The 19,505-nt window shown below is 36.1% G+C and overlaps 5 long non-coding RNA genes across 6 annotated transcripts; all 5 read left to right on the top strand.

Moving 5' to 3' along the window:
• Nucleotides 1-464: 464 nt before the first annotated feature.
• On the top strand, nucleotides 465-1,211 carry LOC133184694 (uncharacterized). Its single transcript, XR_009720847.1, has 3 exons — nucleotides 465-706; nucleotides 882-965; nucleotides 1,060-1,211. It is a non-coding gene; the product is annotated as an uncharacterized LOC133184694 (long non-coding RNA).
• Nucleotides 1,212-1,243: 32 nt separating this feature from the next.
• LOC133184692 (uncharacterized) lies at nucleotides 1,244-1,987 on the top strand. Its single transcript, XR_009720846.1, has 3 exons — nucleotides 1,244-1,483; nucleotides 1,658-1,741; nucleotides 1,836-1,987. It is a non-coding gene; the product is annotated as an uncharacterized LOC133184692 (long non-coding RNA).
• Nucleotides 1,988-2,046: 59 nt separating this feature from the next.
• LOC133184691 (uncharacterized) lies at nucleotides 2,047-2,857 on the top strand. Its single transcript, XR_009720845.1, has 3 exons — nucleotides 2,047-2,256; nucleotides 2,431-2,514; nucleotides 2,609-2,857. It is a non-coding gene; the product is annotated as an uncharacterized LOC133184691 (long non-coding RNA).
• A 67-nt stretch (nucleotides 2,858-2,924) lies between these two features.
• Nucleotides 2,925-5,455, top strand: LOC133184690 (uncharacterized). Of its 2 annotated transcripts, none has more exons than XR_009720844.1 (9): nucleotides 2,925-3,039; nucleotides 3,217-3,297; nucleotides 3,392-3,822; nucleotides 3,998-4,081; nucleotides 4,176-4,622; nucleotides 4,713-4,816; nucleotides 4,933-5,036; nucleotides 5,139-5,249; nucleotides 5,394-5,455. It is a non-coding gene; the product is annotated as an uncharacterized LOC133184690 (long non-coding RNA). The 2 variants fall into 2 exon arrangements; XR_009720843.1 differs by having other exon boundaries at nucleotides 3,214-3,297.
• Nucleotides 5,456-5,572: 117 nt separating this feature from the next.
• LOC133184689 (uncharacterized) lies at nucleotides 5,573-10,171 on the top strand. The gene is made up of 5 exons (XR_009720842.1): nucleotides 5,573-5,664; nucleotides 5,773-6,292; nucleotides 6,433-6,531; nucleotides 6,648-6,725; nucleotides 8,772-10,171. It is a non-coding gene; the product is annotated as an uncharacterized LOC133184689 (long non-coding RNA).
• Nucleotides 10,172-19,505: the final 9,334 nt, after the last annotated feature.

Here is a 19,505-nt window from a genome sequence, read left to right as displayed (position 1 = left end):
TCAACTCGACTTGCTCTTAGCACTCTGTGCATTTCATGACTCTATCTCACTGGATATGAAGTCTCCACTTTTCTTTTATATCTTGCTTTTATGTATGTTAGCAGAAGACGGTTTAGGCTGACCCGGATGCCGTCTTGAGACAAAGTTTGTCTCCCATTCAACTGCAGCCACCCCTGTAAGATGCGGTAAGATTCAAACTTTACTTTTTGCATCCTTTCATGACCATGTCATTTGATGTTGACCCTATCAGGCCTTGACCTCTTGATTTCTAATTGACAGGATGCAGACCGACGGGGCCCGTCAGAAGAAGAGCGCTAGGAGCCGATTCCGCAGCCAGGAAGCCTAATAGAGAAGGATTTTTGTTTCTTTTTTTTTCCTTTTTGTCTCTTTTCCGTCTTCTCCAATTTCCTTCAATCTCTAACATAACTAACTTCCTCCCCCCCCTTCCCTTCCTCCCATTTACCCTTTCCTGACCTAACTGTCTTCATTTGCTAACTTATTTTTCCTCTAATTTTCATGTAATGATTACGCGTACGCGAATTTGTGTCTTTCTTCTTCAGTATTCTGAATTTTTTTACTAATCTTCTGTCAGTTGTATATTTTCAGGGCCTCGGACGATGGAGGACGGAGGAGGACCAATGGCGCCCAACGGAAGAAGAAGAGTCCATTGCTCAGTTATGTCCAGTGCCCAATATTGATGAAAGAGGTAAGCAAGAAGCTGCTTTTGTTGCACTTTCGAATTCCTCATTTCCATTTTAACTCCCAAGTGAAGGTTAGACTTCAACTCGACTTGCTCTTAGTACTCTGTGCATTTCATGACTCTATCTCACTTGATATGAAGTCTCCGCTTTTCTTTTATATCTTGCTTTTTTGTATGTTAGCAGAAGACGGTTTAGGCTGACCCGGATGCCGTCTTGAGACGAAGTTTGTCTCCCATTTAACTGCAGCCACCCCTGTAAGATGCGGTAAGATTCAAACTTTACTTTTTGCATCCTTTCATGACCATGTCATTTGATGTTGACCCTATCAGGCCTTGACCTCTTGATTTCTAATTGACAGGATGCAGACCGACGGGGCCCGTCAGAAGAAGAGCGCTAGGAGCCGATTCCGCAGCCAGGAAGCCTAATAGAGAAGGATTTTTGTTTCTTTTTTTTCCTTTTTGTCTCTTTTCCGTCTTCTCCAATTTCCTTCAATCTCTAACATAACTAACTTCCTCCCCCCCCTTCCCTTCCTCCCATTTACCCTTTCCTGACCTAACTGTCTTCATTTGCTAACTTATTTTTCCTCTAATTTTCATGTAATGATTACGCGTACGCGAATTTGTGTCTTTCTTCTTCAGTATTCTGATTTTTTACTAATCTTCTGTCAGTTGTATATTTTCAGGGCCTCGGACGATGGAGGACGGAGGAGGACCAATGGCGCCCAACGGAAGAAGAAGAGTCCATTGCTCAGTTATGTCCAGTGCCCAATATTGATGAAAGAGGTAAGCAAGAAGCTGCTTTTGTTGCACTTTCGACTTCCTCATTTCCATTTTAACTCCCAAGTGAAGGTTAGACTTCAACTCGACTTGCTCTTAGTACTCTGTGCATTTCATGACTCTATCTCACTTGATATGAGTCTCCGCTTTTCTTTTATATCTTGCTTTTTTGTATGTTAGCAGAAGACGGTTTAGGCTGACCCGGATGCCGTCTTGAGACGAAGTTTGTCTCCCATTTAACTGCAGCCACCCCTGTAAGATGCGGTAAGATTCAAACTTTACTTTTTGCATCCTTTCATGACCATGTCATTTGATGTTGACCCTATCAGGCCTTGACCTCTTGATTTCTAATTGACAGGATGCAGACCGACGGGGCCCGTCAGAAGAAGAGCGCTAGGAGCCGATTCCGCAGCCAGGAAGCCTAATAGAGAAGGATTTTTGTTTCTTTTTTTTCCTTTTTGTCTCTTTTCCGTCTTCTCCAATTTCCTTCAATCTCTAACATAACTAACTTCCTCCCCCCCCTTCCCTTCCTCCCATTTACCCTTTCCTGACCTAATCTTCATTTGCTAACTTATTTTTCCTCTAATTTTCATGTAATGATTACGCGTACGCGAATTTGTGTCTTTCTTCTTCAGTATTCTGATTTTTTACTAATCTTCTGTCAGTTGTATATTTTCAGGGCCTCGGACGATGGAGGACGGAGGAGGACCAATGGCGCCCAACGGAAGAAGAAGAGTCCATTGCTCAGTTATGTCCAGTGCCCAATATTGATGAAAGAGGTAAGCAAGAAGCTGCTTTTGTTGCACTTTCGACTTCCTCATTTCCATTTTAACTCCCAAGTGAAGGTTAGACTTCAACTCGACTTGCTCTTAGTACTCTGTGCATTTCATGACTCTATCTCACTTGATATGAGTCTCCGCTTTTCTTTTATATCTTGCTTTTTTGTATGTTAGCAGAAGACGGTTTAGGCTGACCCGGATGCCGTCTTGAGACGAAGTTTGTCTCCCATTTAACTGCAGCCACCCCTGTAAGATGCGGTAAGATTCAAACTTTACTTTTTGCATCCTTTCATGACCATGTCATTTGATGTTGACCCTATCAGGCCTTGACCTCTTGATTTCTAATTGACAGGATGCAGACCGACGGGGCCCGTCAGAAGAAGAGCGCTAGGAGCCGATTCCGCAGCCAGGAAGCCTAATAGAGAAGGATTTTTGTTTCTTTTTTTTTCCTTTTTGTCTCTTTTCCGTCTTCTCCAATTTCCTTCAATCTCTAACATAACTAACTTCCTCCCCCCCCCCCCTTCCCTTCCTCCCATTTACCCTTTCCTGACCTAACTGTCTTCATTTGCTAACTTATTTTTCCTCTAATTTTCATGTAATGATTACGCGTAAGCGAATTTGTGTCTTTCTTCTTCAGTATTCTGAATTTTTTTACTAATCTTCTGTCAGTTGTATATTTTCAGGGCCTCGGACGATGGAGGACGGAGGAGGACCAATGGCGCCCAACGGAAGAAGAAGAGTCCATTGCTCAGTTATGTCCAGTGCCCAATATTGATGAAAGAGGTAAGCAAGAAGCTGCTTTTGTTGCACTTTCGACTTCCTCATTTCCATTTTAACTCCCAAGTGAAGGTTAGACTTCAACTCGACTTGCTCTTAGTACTCTGTGCATTTCATGACTCTATCTCACTTGATATGAGTCTCCGCTTTTCTTTTATATCTTGCTTTTTTGTATGTTAGCAGAAGACGGTTTAGGCTGACCCGGATGCCGTCTTGAGACGAAGTTTGTCTCCCATTTAACTGCAGCCACCCCTGTAAGATGCGGTAAGATTCAAACTTTACTTTTTGCATCCTTTCATGACCATGTCATTTGATGTTGACCCTATCAGGCCTTGACCTCTTGATTTCTAATTGACAGGATGCAGACCGACGGGGCCCGTCAGAAGAAGAGCGCTAGGAGCCGATTCCGCAGCCAGGAAGCCTAATAGAGAAGGATTTTTGTTTCTTTTTTTTTCCTTTTTGTCTCTTTTCCGTCTTCTCCAATTTCCTTCAATCTCTAACATAACTAACTTCCTCCCCCCCCCCCCTTCCCTTCCTCCCATTTACCCTTTCCTGACCTAACTGTCTTCATTTGCTAACTTATTTTTCCTCTAATTTTCATGTAATGATTACGCGTACGCGAATTTGTGTCTTTCTTCTTCAGTATTCTGAATTTTTTTACTAATCTTCTGTCAGTTGTATATTTTCAGGGCCTCGGACGATGGAGGACGGAGGAGGACCAATGGCGCCCAACGGAAGAAGAAGAGTCCATTGCTCAGTTATGTCCAGTGCCCAATATTGATGAAAGAGGTAAGCAAGAAGCTGCTTTTGTTGCACTTTCGAATTCCTCATTTCCATTTTAACTCCCAAGTGAAGGTTAGACTTCAACTCGACTTGCTCTTAGCACTCTGTGCATTTCATGACTCTATCTCACTTGATATGAAGTCTCCGCTTTTCTTTTATATCTTGCTTTTTTATATGTTAGCAGAAGACGGTTTAGGCTGACCCGGATGCCGTTTTGAGACGAAGTTTGTCTCCCATTCAACTGCAGCCACCCCTGTAAGATGCGGTAAGATTCAAACTTTACTTTTTGCATCCTTTCATGACCATGTCATTTGATGTTGACCCTATCAGGCCTTGACCTCTTGATTTCTAATTGACAGGATGCAGACCGACGGGGCCCGTCAGAAGAAGAGCGCTAGGAGCCGATTCCGCAGCCAGGAAGCCTCATAGAGAAGGATTTTTGTTTCTTTTTTCCTTTTTGTCTATTTTCCGTCTTCTCCAATTTCCTTCAATCTCTAACATAACTAACTTCCCCCCCCCCTTCCCTTCCTCCCCTTTACCCTTTCCTGACCTAACTGTCTTCATTTGCTAACTTATTTTTCCTCTAATTTTCATGTAATGATTACGCGTACGCGAATTTGTGTCTTTCTTCTTCAGTATTCTGATTTTTTACTAATCTTCTGTCAGTTGTATATTTTCAGGGCCTCGGACGATGGACGACGGAGGAGGACCAATGCCGTCCAACGGAAGATTGAATGATTGATTGTATGTTGAAGAAGAAAAGTCTATTGTCCAGTTATGCCCAGTACTCAATATTGATGAAAGAGGTAAGTAAGAAGCTTATTTTATTGCACTTTTGAACTTGTGATTCCATTTTATTTTGATGAATGCTCTTTTATTGCTCCTTTTACTTACAGATTTTCAGTGTTATCAGTGGAATGATTAGGGAAGCATCATTACTACTGTTACGTACAACTCAATTTTTTTTAGCAGGTGTCTTTGAATTAGGGATCAATCACAGGTAACCCTTTAAATAAAGGTAAAATTTAAGTTATGACATGCATTGTGCTGATTCTGGTCATTCTCACTTCATGAAGATTTTGAACTCTTTTGAACTGTTGTCTTCCTACATTGAAGATGCATTGTAAGGCAGTTCTCTGTCTTCAGCTCTAGAGAGAGAGGACTTTCACTTGAAAAGCAAGATTGCTGAGAGTTCAGGGATGAACTGCGGCCAACCCACGGTAAGAGACAATGTGTACACCCTGCACTCTGTTAACATAATTTCATATTACTTCACATGTCCATACACACTTCTTTGACTTCTTGACATTCTATGTTAACAGGTCAGGATTAGGATACTTTCTATCCCAAGACGAAGATCGGTCTGTGGTCTGCTAGACCAAAAAATGTTTAATGAGTTCATGAATGGATTGTGGGCAACCTAATTAAGGCAGGTACCGGTAACCTATGCAATTTGTACTTCTTACACTCTTTCGACTTCCCTACTCTGTCTCTCTGTGTTGCGAACCTTTACATTTGCTTTTACCTGTAGACATCTTTTTGAACAGGTACATCATCAGTATTGTGTTGTTTTGTAGTAAAAGAGCAGACGGTCACCTTCCAGCAAAAGTTCAGCGATGGGCTGCCGCCTATAAAAGACGTGAAGTAAGACGCCATCCACATACCTTCCACTCTGTCCACTTTCCGTACTCTGTTTTAAGGAAATCTTTGCAATTTATTGACCATTTGACTGCTTCTGTCAACAGGAGGATTAGGCTGTCATGGCTTAAGAGGTAAAAAAGGAAACCGTCATACAAAAGAAAAATTCGCAAACGGATGGATCGACTGCTCCCAATTCCCAAAGTGAGGGTAAGATTTGAACTCGACTTACTCTTTGCATTTTGCATTTTAGTGTCTCTTTCTCACATGATACAAAGTATTTATATTTGTTGTTTACTTGATTTGCTTTGTTAGCAGAAGGAGATTGAGGCTGACCTGGATCCCATACTTGAGGAGGAGTTTGTCTCCCATTCAACTGCAGCCACCAATGAAAGAAATGGGAAGATTTGGGCTCTCCTTCCTGCATGCGTTCCCTAAACTTCTTTTCAATTGAAATTGTCTGAGACAGGATTTGACTTGCTGACTTCTAATTGAAAGGATGCAGAGCAACAGGACCTATGAAGATGAGGACTAAGGCCAACCAACGGAAGAGGAGGAACAGGAGGACCCATGTGTAGGAGGACTATCAAGGCCAGCCAGCTGAAGAAGAGGATCAGCAGAATCCCTGGAGATGACTAAGGCTGACAACAGAAGAAGAGCAGTAGGACCCATTAACAAAAGAAGGACCAAAGCTGATCAACAGAAGAAGAGGAGCAGCAGGACGCACGAAGAAGAGGACGAAGGTCGACAAACAGAAGAAGAGGAGCAGCAGACACATAAAGATGAGGACAAAGACCGGATAACAGAAGAAATGGAGTCTAATTCCTAGCTATAACCAGTGGGTAACATTTGCAAAAGTGATAAGTAAAAAGAGCTGCATTGTTGCACTTTTGGTTCCCTGGCTTTTATTCTATGAATAGCTGGATAAAAGCAGTTAGAGTACTTCATTTACATCCTGACTTTCTGTGTTGATTGCAGAATGGTTAGGCAAGCGTCGGCCCTACAGAGAGGTATAACTCCACTGTCAGCAGAAGTGTCGAGAGCAGGGATCAACTTTAATCAACCATGGAAGAAATGGTAAGATTCATTTCTTCTTTTTTATGACTCATTTCAATAAGGATTGCAACATTTTTAAAAAAATCTTTTTTCTTACTTATAAAAGCAAAGTAAAGGAACGGAACCCTTTATTCCAGGGTGAAGAGGAGACGATCACCTTCTAGGAATTGAATCTTAAGAAGGAGTCAACAGCTGCCAATTTGTGAAGTGTAAGGGTAAGAAAGAATCACTCAAAATCTGCAACCCTCTAAGGCAGTATTTTTTCATATCTTGTTAGAATAAAAGTACTCTTTAGATTCTCGATATTCTTTGTAAACAAGCAGATGTTAAGACTGTCTTTAATCCCAAGGTTAAGATGAGACCAAGATCAGATGTAAAAGCGAGAAGAGTTCATGGAACTACTAGACAAGCCAATCAATGATGATAATTCATAAGGTTCTATGCTTACACCCTGCATACTCTCAATTTCTATTACCCTTCACCCCCATGCCCCCCCCCCCCCAAAAAAAAAACAATGTTAGGAATTACACTGAAATCCCATGTTTAATGATCTGTCTGTCTGTAATATTTTTTGTCAAGTGTATCCAATAATTTTTTTTTTTTACACTTTCGGTAGAATTAATATATACTAGTAGTATTTGACTCATATCCCATTGTTGAACGATCTGTTAACCTCAGTATTTATTTTTCGTCGATTATAACCAATAATTTTTTCTCCAATTTTTTTTAATAGAATTAATATGTACTATTTGAATATGTGAATATGAGTCAGTCTCATTTTTTATAAGACTACTTGAGGGATGTACTTAGACTTTTAATTATGATAATTTTGGAAAGGTCAAAGTTGTGGAAATATGTCTTGCATTGGCATAACTTTGAAGGGAAGAAAAATTTAACTACTCTTTCAAAGAACGCACGTGTCGCCTGTTTTAGGATCAAGATATAAATAAATCTAACAGCGATCAGCTATTTATCTGCATACTTGTATTATAGTTCATGCATTTGCCTGCAAAGAAAAGATATCCACGTGTATTAAGACTGCAATAGAATCAGAATAGCATTTATCATAAAGTGTGACAATCAAATAGAAATATACTTCCCCAATCCTCAATGCTAAAATGAATAATGAAATTGTCAAGGTCAAGTGGACTGTAACGCTTGTATTTTTCTTGTCTTATAACACACAGTGCACATTATAAAAAGCACAAAGTTACCTCTTAAATGTCCAAAAATATGCTGCATATCGGCATAATGAATTATTTTTGAAAAGTAGGTCAAAGGTCAGGTTGAAAGGTCACGAGGTCGATATCCACAATACTTTACAAACTCCATAGTGCAAAGCAATACATAACTAAAATATCACAGCCATGCCTCTTACAGAACTAAAGATATGTTATTTGGTCGTTATAATGACCTTGTTAGAAAATATAACCTATCATTGGGGTCACAAATTGCCTAATGTTTATGCAGGCATGGTTTTGTATAATTCAGTATAATTCAAGTTTGTTTACACCTTAGCTCCTAGGATAAAGATGAGGCTAGAGAGGGACTCCAAAGTTTTACATAGATATGTAGGAGAAAGACACTAAATTGTCAAATATCTATAAATATGTATGTGTACATGCAAACCTTTTTATGTAGCTTAGAATCAGTAGAGTGATATAAAGGATGTACATGTATATGATTCTTTAAAACTTTTCTTTTCAAAGGCTACAATGCCATTGAATATTCATGGGGTAAAAAATCAAATAAACTCAAACTTATTCTCCTAAGAACATGAAAGAGGAAAAAAAATCAAAATTTTGTTCTCTCAAGAAATTGTCAAATTCATATGCAGTCAATATCATACTTCATAATCAAATCAGAGAGAGGAAGGGAGGGAAATCAGTATACTTATATCTTCTTATTAAATAATATTATTTAAATCTTCTCTAATATACGACATCAATTTGATAATTTCAAAAATATCATTATGTAGCATAAATCCAAAGACTAAAACATTGCCCTTTAGAGCAACAAAGGGATACTAATTAGCGATTTACATATTCGTAAAAAAAAAAGATCACATATTGTGGCTCAGAAACTCTGAATGAAACTTTGACTGTAAAGTCCTATATTCCTCGCGTTTCAATATTTAAATGTACTTGCTGGTTTTTATATATTTTTTAAACTCAACAAACCTTGCTTGGTTTTTGTATGCTAAAGTATATTTGAAATCCTATTTTATAATTTGACTGACAATTTTGCTTCTTTTTTGATAGAACACATCAAAATGAACCATCTGATCTGTCTTGATATTTGTGGAGCATAGAAGGATGTGCAACACATCAGAATAAGTTCATGTCATGGAGCAATAGAAATGTAGGGAGAGACATTTGTTACTGAAGATGTTGAACTCTATTCTGACTTTGTTTGAAGGTTTCTGTGATCTTTTATGAAGGATCTGTGACCTTGTGTAAAGGATTTGTGACCTTGTGTAAAGGATCTGCAACCTTGTGTACAAGATTTGTGAACTTGTATAAAGGATCTGTGAACTTGTGTAAAGGATCAGTGACCTTGCGTAAGGATCAGTGACCTTGTGTTAAGATCTGACGAGACCTTTCTCGAATATCTGATTTTGTATTTCCTTGTCATATATATAAGTACTTATAATTATTATTATCTTATGATTTCTAGACTGTCATCAGAATGTCTTTAAAAATAAAACACGACAAACATTTGATATCAGGATTTCAAGTAATATCCAATAGGATTATATAGGTAATAATATCCTCTGGTATCCAACACAAATGTCTGGTAATGAACCTCAATCATTTTTTGTGAGCAAGCTTATGAAAGTAGCAATATATCAATCACAAGTTATAAGGAAAAATTATTTATTATCGAGGAACATCTCATCTGACCTTAAGCGTCTGTAACCTTGTGTGAAGGATCTGTGAACTTGTTTCATGGATTTGTGACCTTGTGTGAAGGATCTCGGAACTTGTGTTAAGAATCTGGGAACTTAAGTGATTGATCTGTGACCTTGTGTTAAGGATCTGTGACCTTTTCAGTAGAATCTGGAATTTTCATCCGATGAATTGCAGTTTCAATTTGTGGTCCTTCCTATCTTTCCTCTTTTTTATGCTATTACCTAAGCCAGTTAGTTTCCTTGTTACACCAGTTGAAATCGAAAATCAGCCAGTCTAAATTTCAAGTAATTGAATGCATATCAAACATTCATACTCAGACTCAAATAACATTTTGTATTGGAAGCAATTTTTCATTATTTTAACATTTTATGTACATTTTTTATGGAAGTTTTAAACAACAGTGAATGGAAAATTATACTCTGCCTTTGATGGATACTGTGTATTCAGTTTGTTTTAACAACTATTTTCATTCATACATGTATGAATAAATAATATATGCTTCTTAGAGCTTTTCTGGGTTATATATACTTGTAGCTTTTTTTAAATACTAGTTTTCTAGTCATAATTTGAACCAAGGTTGTAATCAGGAAGAGTGTGTGGCAGACTTAAGTCAGACATGGATAGGATGCCGGGATTTCCTTGCAAATTTAATATCATCTGTAAATATACTTCCTTGCCATATTTTGCATGTATGACATGAAGGAATGAATCAATTTATGGATTATAATTAATACAATTTATAGATTCAATGTTACCAAATTCTGGAACTAACATTAAAAAAATAATTACTAAATTATTATTACTTTGTCTTTTTCTTCAATTAAAATACCATTATCTGGGATCAATTTGACAGCTTTTAAATTTTTAATGTGGGTGTGTTTCCTCCACGCAAAGTCGCCCGCGTGGCGCAGTGGTTAGAGCGTCTGCTCTAGAGTCGCGAAGTAAGGAGTTGATCCTTACGTCGCGGGTTCGAATCCCACTGTGGGACGTGGAGACCGGTCCTTCGGATGAGACCGTATAAACAGAGGTCCCGTGTCGCAGTAGGTGCTGGCATGACTGCTCAATGGCCGTAAGTGCCGAGTATAGGACAAAATTCGCAGCTCTCCATCGGCAAGTGGTGGCGTCTCCATATGAGGGAAAAATTCTCAAGAGGGACGTTAAACAACATACAAACAAACATCCTCCACGCAAAACCTATTGTATGTGCACATACACCAATTGCTTACCTTATAAAATTTGATTAAAAGCAGACATTAGAGTAAATGAGCCACAACTAACCACCCTTAAATTATTTCATTTGTTGGTAAGCTCAACATCGTAAATTGCAAATGTTGATTATTTAAACAATAAAATGCTTTCTTTGGTTGGTAGTATGAGAATTAATGGTGCAGAAAAAATACATAATTCGCATGAACGGGTTATGTAATTCTTTTCTTCAATAGCTGCAAGACATTGTTTGTTTTTATGTCTAATTCAATAATCATATAAAATAGGACCAAGTATATTAAATATTGCTCTATTGCTACGTACACCATTGTATGTTTCATTGACGGAAGAGCCACTGCTCAAAAAATCTATACAGGTGGCTTGCTTAGTGGCATCAAGAAAGAGGGTTTTCCTGTTATACATGTATTATGAATATGAAGTGAGCAGAGTAATTTAAATGTAATCGAAAAGTAACTGAAATTCCGTGGTATTTTTCCAATGTAATTCATTAAATTACAAATAAATAAAAAAGAAAAAGAATTACAAACTAGATGCTGTCAAAAGACAGTAATACCCGCATATAAGTGTTTGCCTCTAAACTCTCACCTCTACCTGAGTAATGAAGAATACACAATAGTTATTCCATATTTTTTCTTCTGTAAATCACTTTATATTCGCGAGAACTTAATTTTTGCGTAATTACGCGAGACAGTCTGCTCGCGAAAATTTCATTCTTATTTTTCATTCGTTCAAAATTTCATATTTTTGTTAGTAAAGGTTATATACAACTTTACCCAGAATTCGTGAATTTTTTTTTCTCGCTTATAAATACCAACTACATATCTCGCGAAAATAAGGTGTCGCGAATATTTGGTGATCTACAGTACCTACATAAAATTCCCGGTATATTAATGCATTGAGGAAAAAATCACAGGTGAGCATGTGGCCAAAACGCCTTTTGTGTTAGCACGCTGTTGTTCAATAATAAATTCGTTAAATTTACCAGTCTGTTTAAGAGTTATCTTTAAGAAAGTTTTTTGGGAATGTTTTTCTGTAAAGAAAATTTATGTTTGGAAGTTGTTGAATATGTTCATGTTGTTGCAGAACAGAAAATGAAATTTAAGAATATGTCAATTTTGATAAAATTGAAACTTTAGATGCCAATACATTTTTGAAAAAAAAAACCAATTGGCATATAATGGGGGGGGGGGGATACTTTCTAAATCAACCTGGGTGACCCCAATTGACTTCGCCCAAATACACATTCTAAATTCATTTGTTTTTTGTTTTCCCATCATATTTGTCTCGACCACCCGCTTTGGAAAATTTCTAGATGACGTTTTTGCAACCTCACAAAGTTACAAGCACCCTTCCCGAATAACAGCAGCGGTACTAGTTTTACCATGCTTTTTTGATTTGCATGTGCGCAGTACAGGTAAGGCTTCACATGAAGATAATATGGTAATGAGGTCATAATGAGGTTTGACGTCATGACAGTTGCTCCGCCTTGATAGATCTATATAAGGAAATAATTTAATTTTGTTTGTATTCTAACCTCTGATTGGTTAATATCCAAAAAGCTACGCAAATTATTTCTGTATAACATGGTTTGGTATGGGGACACACCCCCCTGACAACGAGCTGAATCATCTGTATCCTTTCCAGTCCTCGGGATTCATGGAAAATTCCAGATTTGATAAATGTACCTTTAACTTCAAACAATAATTCGATCTTACCACATGTAAACAAACAGCAAGGCTGCTAGGCCTCTGTATCAGTTTTTACCTCCCCTCGCTTCCCATCACTTCCGTTACTAAGGTTGTATTATTGAGCGGCAAATTTGAACTAATAAAAAGCAACGAAATTTTACACCCATAGTTATTTAATGATTTTAAAATTAAATTATAAGGAATGACTCTAATTCTTGGCCAAATTATTCGAGTATAACCTGGTTTGGGTCAGTTTACGCTGTTTTATAATCCGCTTCGCGGATTATAAAGCGTAAACTGACCCAAACCAGGTTATACTCGAATAATTTGGCCAAGAATTAGAGTCATTCCTAAAATAGAGCTCAAAAAAAGCTATTTAATGATGATTGCGAGAATTTGTTATGAATGGCTATATTTTCATGTTTAAATAAATAAACATTAGTGATTTTCTCTTATATATAAATAACACGTCTTCGAAATAATTCTCTTTTTATTGTGTCGTTTGGCTGCATTCGGCTTCTGTCAAGCGCTTGCACTCGGTGACACGGAATGTTGTTTACATCGAAAAACATGGCGACAGCAGCTGAGATATGCAGTGGATAAATGCAACAATCAGTCAATCGTTAAAGAGAATAGGGATAAAATAAGAGACCTAGGCCTTGTTTATCTTTTTGATGAGAAGATGATGACTTACTAGTATTTCGGGAAATCATGGAAAAATGAAACGATCCGGATTACCTCCCTCGGTCCTTTCTGTTCATTAAGGTGTGTATGCGCATAGGTATTAACATGTAGACATACTATTCTTTACATTGATGTAAAATAACCGTGAACATGCACAATAAGATGTATTATTACAATCCGTCACAAACTGTAATGCGGTGCACACAAACACACACATTATGAAAGTTGCACACTTTTAAACATGCAATGATGTTGTCCTTTGGCATACAGTACAAACATGTTACATAATATAAGCACAGCATGTCATGATATCAATTTATTATTTTGATGCAGTCACACTTGCAATGTATTTGTGAAGTCAAACTGCACAGTGTACAATGTATGTGCACTGTACATACAAGAGTATAAGACCCTATAAATTTTAATTTATACCTCTGGCAATAAAAAATATGTGAATTTTAAGATTTCAGTTTTTACCAGTGCTTCATATTTTATATTTTATATGTTTATTTGATATATTTTATATTATTTTATATATATTTTATATGTTTATATTTTATATTTTAAATTCATCCGTAGAACTTTTATCTATCTGTATCACTAGGCTGTAAATTTGTAGAATTTCTACATTAATGAAGATAAAATATTTGAATTTTCATTTGTCTGACTACATGTACATTAAGTCAGTCTTATATGTATATACATGTATTTTAAAGCATTTACATCAGCCAGAACTATAAAATACATGTAGATGCATCAATTTCTCCACTGGGTATGATCACATCAAAGCATTTCACATTAATTTTATACTATGCCAGTGTTTATTTATTTTTTTAATTTTGTATAGGTGAAAGAAAAGTTATCTCTAGTATATTGATTTTTTTTTTTACTTGAATTAAGCATAGCCACTAATTCTACTTTTGCAAATGTCATAGGTTTCAATTTTCCCAGAAAAGTTTTGTATCAAAAGTTTGTTTCCATCTATTTTATGAATTTCAGAAAATATAGTATAGCATGGTTTGTTTTGCACAATGCAATGTCATTTCATTCTACAATATTAATAATTATGTATTTCACTCATTACATATATATTGTGTTGTAGCTACTCCCAAACAATTTGAACAATTCATTCAGACAGCAAGTGTTTGCATCAATAAAATAAAAAGGTATGCTCCATATTAGCTATAAACCATACATATTCCTAGCAAGTTTTGATAATAAAAACAGTAGAGTTACAAATATATATATGTATTTGCTTTCCATGTTACTCAATGCATTGTTTTGAGTATCACTTTTTTAAAACACCAATGAACTTTCCATAATGAGCACTATTTTATGAATTGTCCAGCATATAGCATACAAAGAAATGAACTAAGAAAGAATTTACAAGAGCTAGGTATACCGTATGAACTAAAGATTCTTTTACCTGGGTGTTCGAAGTTATCGTATCAAACTAACATCAACATTACAAATTATGTACAAGAATATATTAGGTCAACAAAACGTTTTAAATACATTTCCTTTTGATATATATATTTTTTACTATATTTTATTAATACTATGTGTTATGTTTAATTCATGTGGATCTGTGCGTGTCTGTGTGTGTGTTTCTGTATGTGTGTCTGTGTGTGTTTACCCGCATTATAATATATATTCACTCAGTCCATTGTATTTTGTAACTTTGATTTTTGTATAGAGAGAGTATTTATAGGCATTGCCTGTTGCCCAATCTATTCATTATTTTGAATAAATATTGTTTAAATCAACTTTCCGTAATGGTATTTCATTTTGTTTTCAGAATTAATTTCATCCAGAACTGTTTGAATTGGATTTTGAGTATGCAAAAATGAACTAAATTAAAGATATTTTCAATGTATTTCTATGTAAAACTTTGATCATCTATATTGTGGCCCCGCCTTACCCCCAGGGTCATGATTTGAACAAATTGAAATCAACACTACCTGAGGATGTTTCCATATAAGTTTTTTTTCCTTGCCCATTTGTTCTTGAGAAGAAAATTTTAAAACATGCCACCAAATTTTCACTATTTCTTAATTATTTCCCCTTGAAAGAGGGCGTGGTCCTTCATTTGAACAAACTTGAATACCTTTTGCCCAAGAATGCTTTGTAGCTAGTTTGGTCAAAATTAGCCAAGTTGTTCTGTAGGAGAAGATGAAATTGTGAAAAGTTAACTATGACGACGACAATATTGCAGATGGATGATAAATCAATGTTTAAGCACTCTGTCTTTGACAAATAAAGCTATATACTGATAATCTTAATCTCCATCTTATATATAACAACCAGAGAAAACGATCAAGGTATTTATCATTTCACAAAACATTTTCATGCCCCCTTTATTAATGTTAACATTTAAATGGAGTTTGACTAGAATAAAACAATTATCGCTACTAAGCCATCTTTAAAAAATGTTTGTTTGCCCTCCCCCGACCGACTAAAAAAGACCCAACTTGAAACTTTGACTGTTTCAATCTTTAGGAAACAATTATTTATTGTTTATATATAACCCATTCTGTAATTTTCTTACCCAATTAATTACTATTTTAACTTTATATTCAAAAATCTTTTTAATTTCCCCCCTTCCTACCTACCCATTTTTTTAATTACTGAGTTGGGAGAAGGCAAACTAACATGTTTTTAAAGATGGCTTTTTCTATATATCCAATTCTCATCTAAATCTTGCTAATTGTACTGCATGCATGAATTGCTTAATCGTGCACAAAAATAATGCAAAAATAAAAATATTTTATAAAATCAATTTTGTAATTTTTTTTTTTGAAAAATCCACTCACATTTCTCCGGATCCATACTTATGTTATCAGATGTTTTCAATAAGTAATCTAAATCTTACTAATTGTACAACATGCATGAATTGCTTAATCGTGCACAAAAATAATGCAAAAATAAAAATATTTTATAAAATCAATTTTGTAAATTTTTTTTGCTGAAAAATCCACTCACATTTCTCCGGATCCATACTTATGTTATCAGATGTTTTCAATAAGGAGCATTATGTAAGCTCTTAGGAGGCACAGTAAAGTTTCTTTAGTATGAACATGCATAAAGCGAATTTGCAGATATAGTAAAGATTTTTGGCATCACTGGTGGAAATTTGACCAATTTTTTTTGCAAAATTTTACTGTTACATGTATATCAAACTCTGATTTAACGAATTTGTGGATAGAGCAAATTGATTGTGTAACCAATAAAAGTTAAAAAATAACATAATTAACATTTTTTTAGGGAATTTTTGAGATCTTTATTTAGTTTAATTTTGAAATATTGGCATTATTTTTTGTAAAAACACGTTTTTAATTTAAAAAAAATTGCCTATTTCAATGATTAGGAGATCAAGGTATATTGCTGCAGAGATAATGTTGTTCACAGCAAAATCTTCACTGAAACTGTTGTTCATTTCTTAAATATATGTCAAAACGATTTTTTATAACAATTTATATATATAGTGAAGTAAATTCACTATGTCCCCAAGATTCACTATATCTTTTACTGTAATGCTAAGAAATGATGGATACATAATTTCATTGAATTATTTATGAACTAGAGAATCAATCAATTCAATAATAATTTCTGATATTACTGTCATTGTTTCCACACCCCAACCACTTTTCCTTCTTTCAATTAACCCCTATATTTCGTAGGGTAGTGGACATTTTTTCATTTTGATTCTATGTTTTACATAAAATCTGAGCCTCTATCATTTTTCATTGAATTATCTCGTTTTCAAACTATTTTCTTCATCATATTTCACATTGCATTCTCTACTATTTTACATATCAGATTCAACATAATTTTCATATAAGATTCTCAATCGTTCTACATATCACATTCTCCACCATTTCGCAAATCGGATTCTTCACCATTTTACACATCATAGGATTCTCCGTCATTTTACATATCGGATTCCCCACCACCATTTCACGATTCTACACATAGGATTCTTCACCATTTTACAAATTGCAGCCCAACCCTCCCATCCCTTCCCCATCCCACCCTTTCCCTTTCTCTTCCCATTCTACCCTTCTCCTATTCCCTTCCTAACCAAACCCTCTCCAACCATTCATTCCCCTCCCGACCGATCCCATACCACCCCTCTACCCATTACCTGCCCATTTCACCCATTCCCTTCCCATCCCACCTCAAACCCTTCCCGTCCAACCAATAACCCTTCCCTCTCATCCCATACTCTTCCCTCCCATTCCTTCTCACGTCCCAATTCCTTTCCTAACCATAACTCCCTTACCCTCCCTAACAATACAATCTTTCCCTTCCCAATTCCAACCCATCTTTATCCCTTTCTTCCTATTCCACTCTTTCCCACCTATCCCTTCCTTTCAATCTCATACTCCTTTCCAATCTTATCTCTTCTCTCCTTCCTTACAATACCCTTCCCTAACTTCCCTGTACAGTCCCACTCCTTTCCTTCTCACTTTCCACTTCCCCCTCTCAACTTTTCCAATCCGCAGCACATTTAAGGCTACAAAAAGGAGGCAGGGTCTAATAACTTTGATTGACTATTGTGTTCCACTCCTCCCCTAAGGGTCATGATTTGAATGTACACAACCTGAGAGTTCTCCCATATCAATATGACTTTTTATGCTTTTGCTGTTCATGAGTTTTCTTTAACATTATATATATATATATATATATATATATATATATATATATATATATATATATATATATATATATATATATATATATATATATGTATTCCTATAAAAACTTTGGATGCTCATTGTGGCTCTACCATAGATGATTCCTATTACTGAAACAAGTCTGGCCCTGCCGTTCTCTAACAGCAGACTTTCCTTCATTTGAATCTTTGATGCTTCCATAAAGGGGTATAAAATGATATGTAATTTTGCATGTCAGTACTGATTCTGATAGAAGCCCTTTTTTGAATATTGTTTTTGCTTGTTTGTTGTTTAAGGTTTCTCTCGAGAATTTTTCACTCGTATGGAGACGCCACCACTTGCCGGTGGAGGCCGGCAAATTTATACCTATACTCGGCATTTAGGGCCATTGAGCATTGAGGGATCTTTTTTTGTGCCAACACTTACTGCGACAGTTTATACGGTCTCATCCGAAGGACCGGTCTCCACATCTTGCAGTGGATTCGAACACTCGACGTAAGGATCAGTCCCTTACTCCGCAACTCTAGAGCAGACGCTCTAACTACTGCACCACGCGGGCAACTTTTGAATATTGAAATTCAAAATCCTATTACAAGAATAAAAAAAATTTTCCAATGATTCTCAATTACATAGCTAAAACCAAGACAAGAATTTCATACTTTTCTGCCAGTGACCTTGAAAGAATGACCTTGGTCAAGGTCATGATATACAGTAAGACTCGTTTAGTGCGAACACGGATATTGCGAATTCACGGTTATAACGAAGTTTTCTTAGATCCCCAGCTATATAAATTTAACGAATTCCTTATATGGATATAACGAATTACGGATACAGCGAAGTAATTTCACAGGACCCAGTGACTTCGTTATAATCGAGTTTTCTGTACCTGTTGGTCATAAGCAATCCCTGTACCATTTATGAGCTTCCAGTGATTTTCCATGTAGTCAGACAAAGAATTTTATACATTTTCTACCAGTGACCTTGAACTTGCCAGAATGACTCTGGGTCAAGATCAAGACTCACCTTGGGGTTACATGCAAAATCTGCACCAAGAATGAGTTTCCAGCAATTCTCCATTAAAAGTTATTGCCTAAACAAGAATTTAATACTTTTCTCTACCATGGACCTTGAACTTAAAGGAATAATCTTGGGTCAAGATTAGACAAATCAGAGGCAAACTCGTTAACAAGTATGTGGTTCCAGTGGTTCTCCATTACAAAGTTATAGACAGGATAATATTGTTATACTTTTTTCAGCCAGTGATCTTGAATTTGCCCAAATGACCTTGGGTGAATATTATGACACACCCTCGGGTCATAGGCAATTCTATTTCAATAAAAATTCCTTGAAGTATCCTTGGATACAGGAGATTAAAGTTTGTTCAAAGGAAGGGTCAAACCCTCTTTAAGAAGAGATAAAAATGACTGAAAATTTAAAAAATTTCTCCTCAAGAATCACTGAGTCAGAAAAGTTTAAACTTATATGTGAATGCTTCATTACATAGTGTAGATTCATTTTGTCCAAATCATGACCCCCAGGAATAGGGTGGGGCCACAAGAGGCGATCAAAGTTTTACATAGGAACATATGGGGAAACCTTATAGCACATCTACAGAACACTACCAATTATCTTCCTAAAGATGATTAGGCTACTATGTAAAATGTAAGAGGAGTTCTGGGAACCAGGGGCTTTTTGTATAAAAAAACGTCATTTTTTTACCCCCAGGGTGAAAATGAAAATTCCGAAACCTTATTGCACATCTATAGGACACCACCAATCATCCTCCAAAAGATAATTAGGCTACTGCG

Source organism: Saccostrea echinata, unplaced genomic scaffold, assembly GCF_033153115.1.
Source record: "Saccostrea echinata isolate AGI-Se365-2 ecotype Australia unplaced genomic scaffold, CSIRO_AGI_Sech_v1 ptg000010l, whole genome shotgun sequence".
Taxonomy (NCBI): Eukaryota; Metazoa; Mollusca; class Bivalvia; order Ostreida; family Ostreidae; genus Saccostrea; species Saccostrea echinata.
The sequence above is the reverse complement of the archived record's forward strand: the minus strand, read 5'-3'. Positions and strand labels throughout refer to the sequence as shown.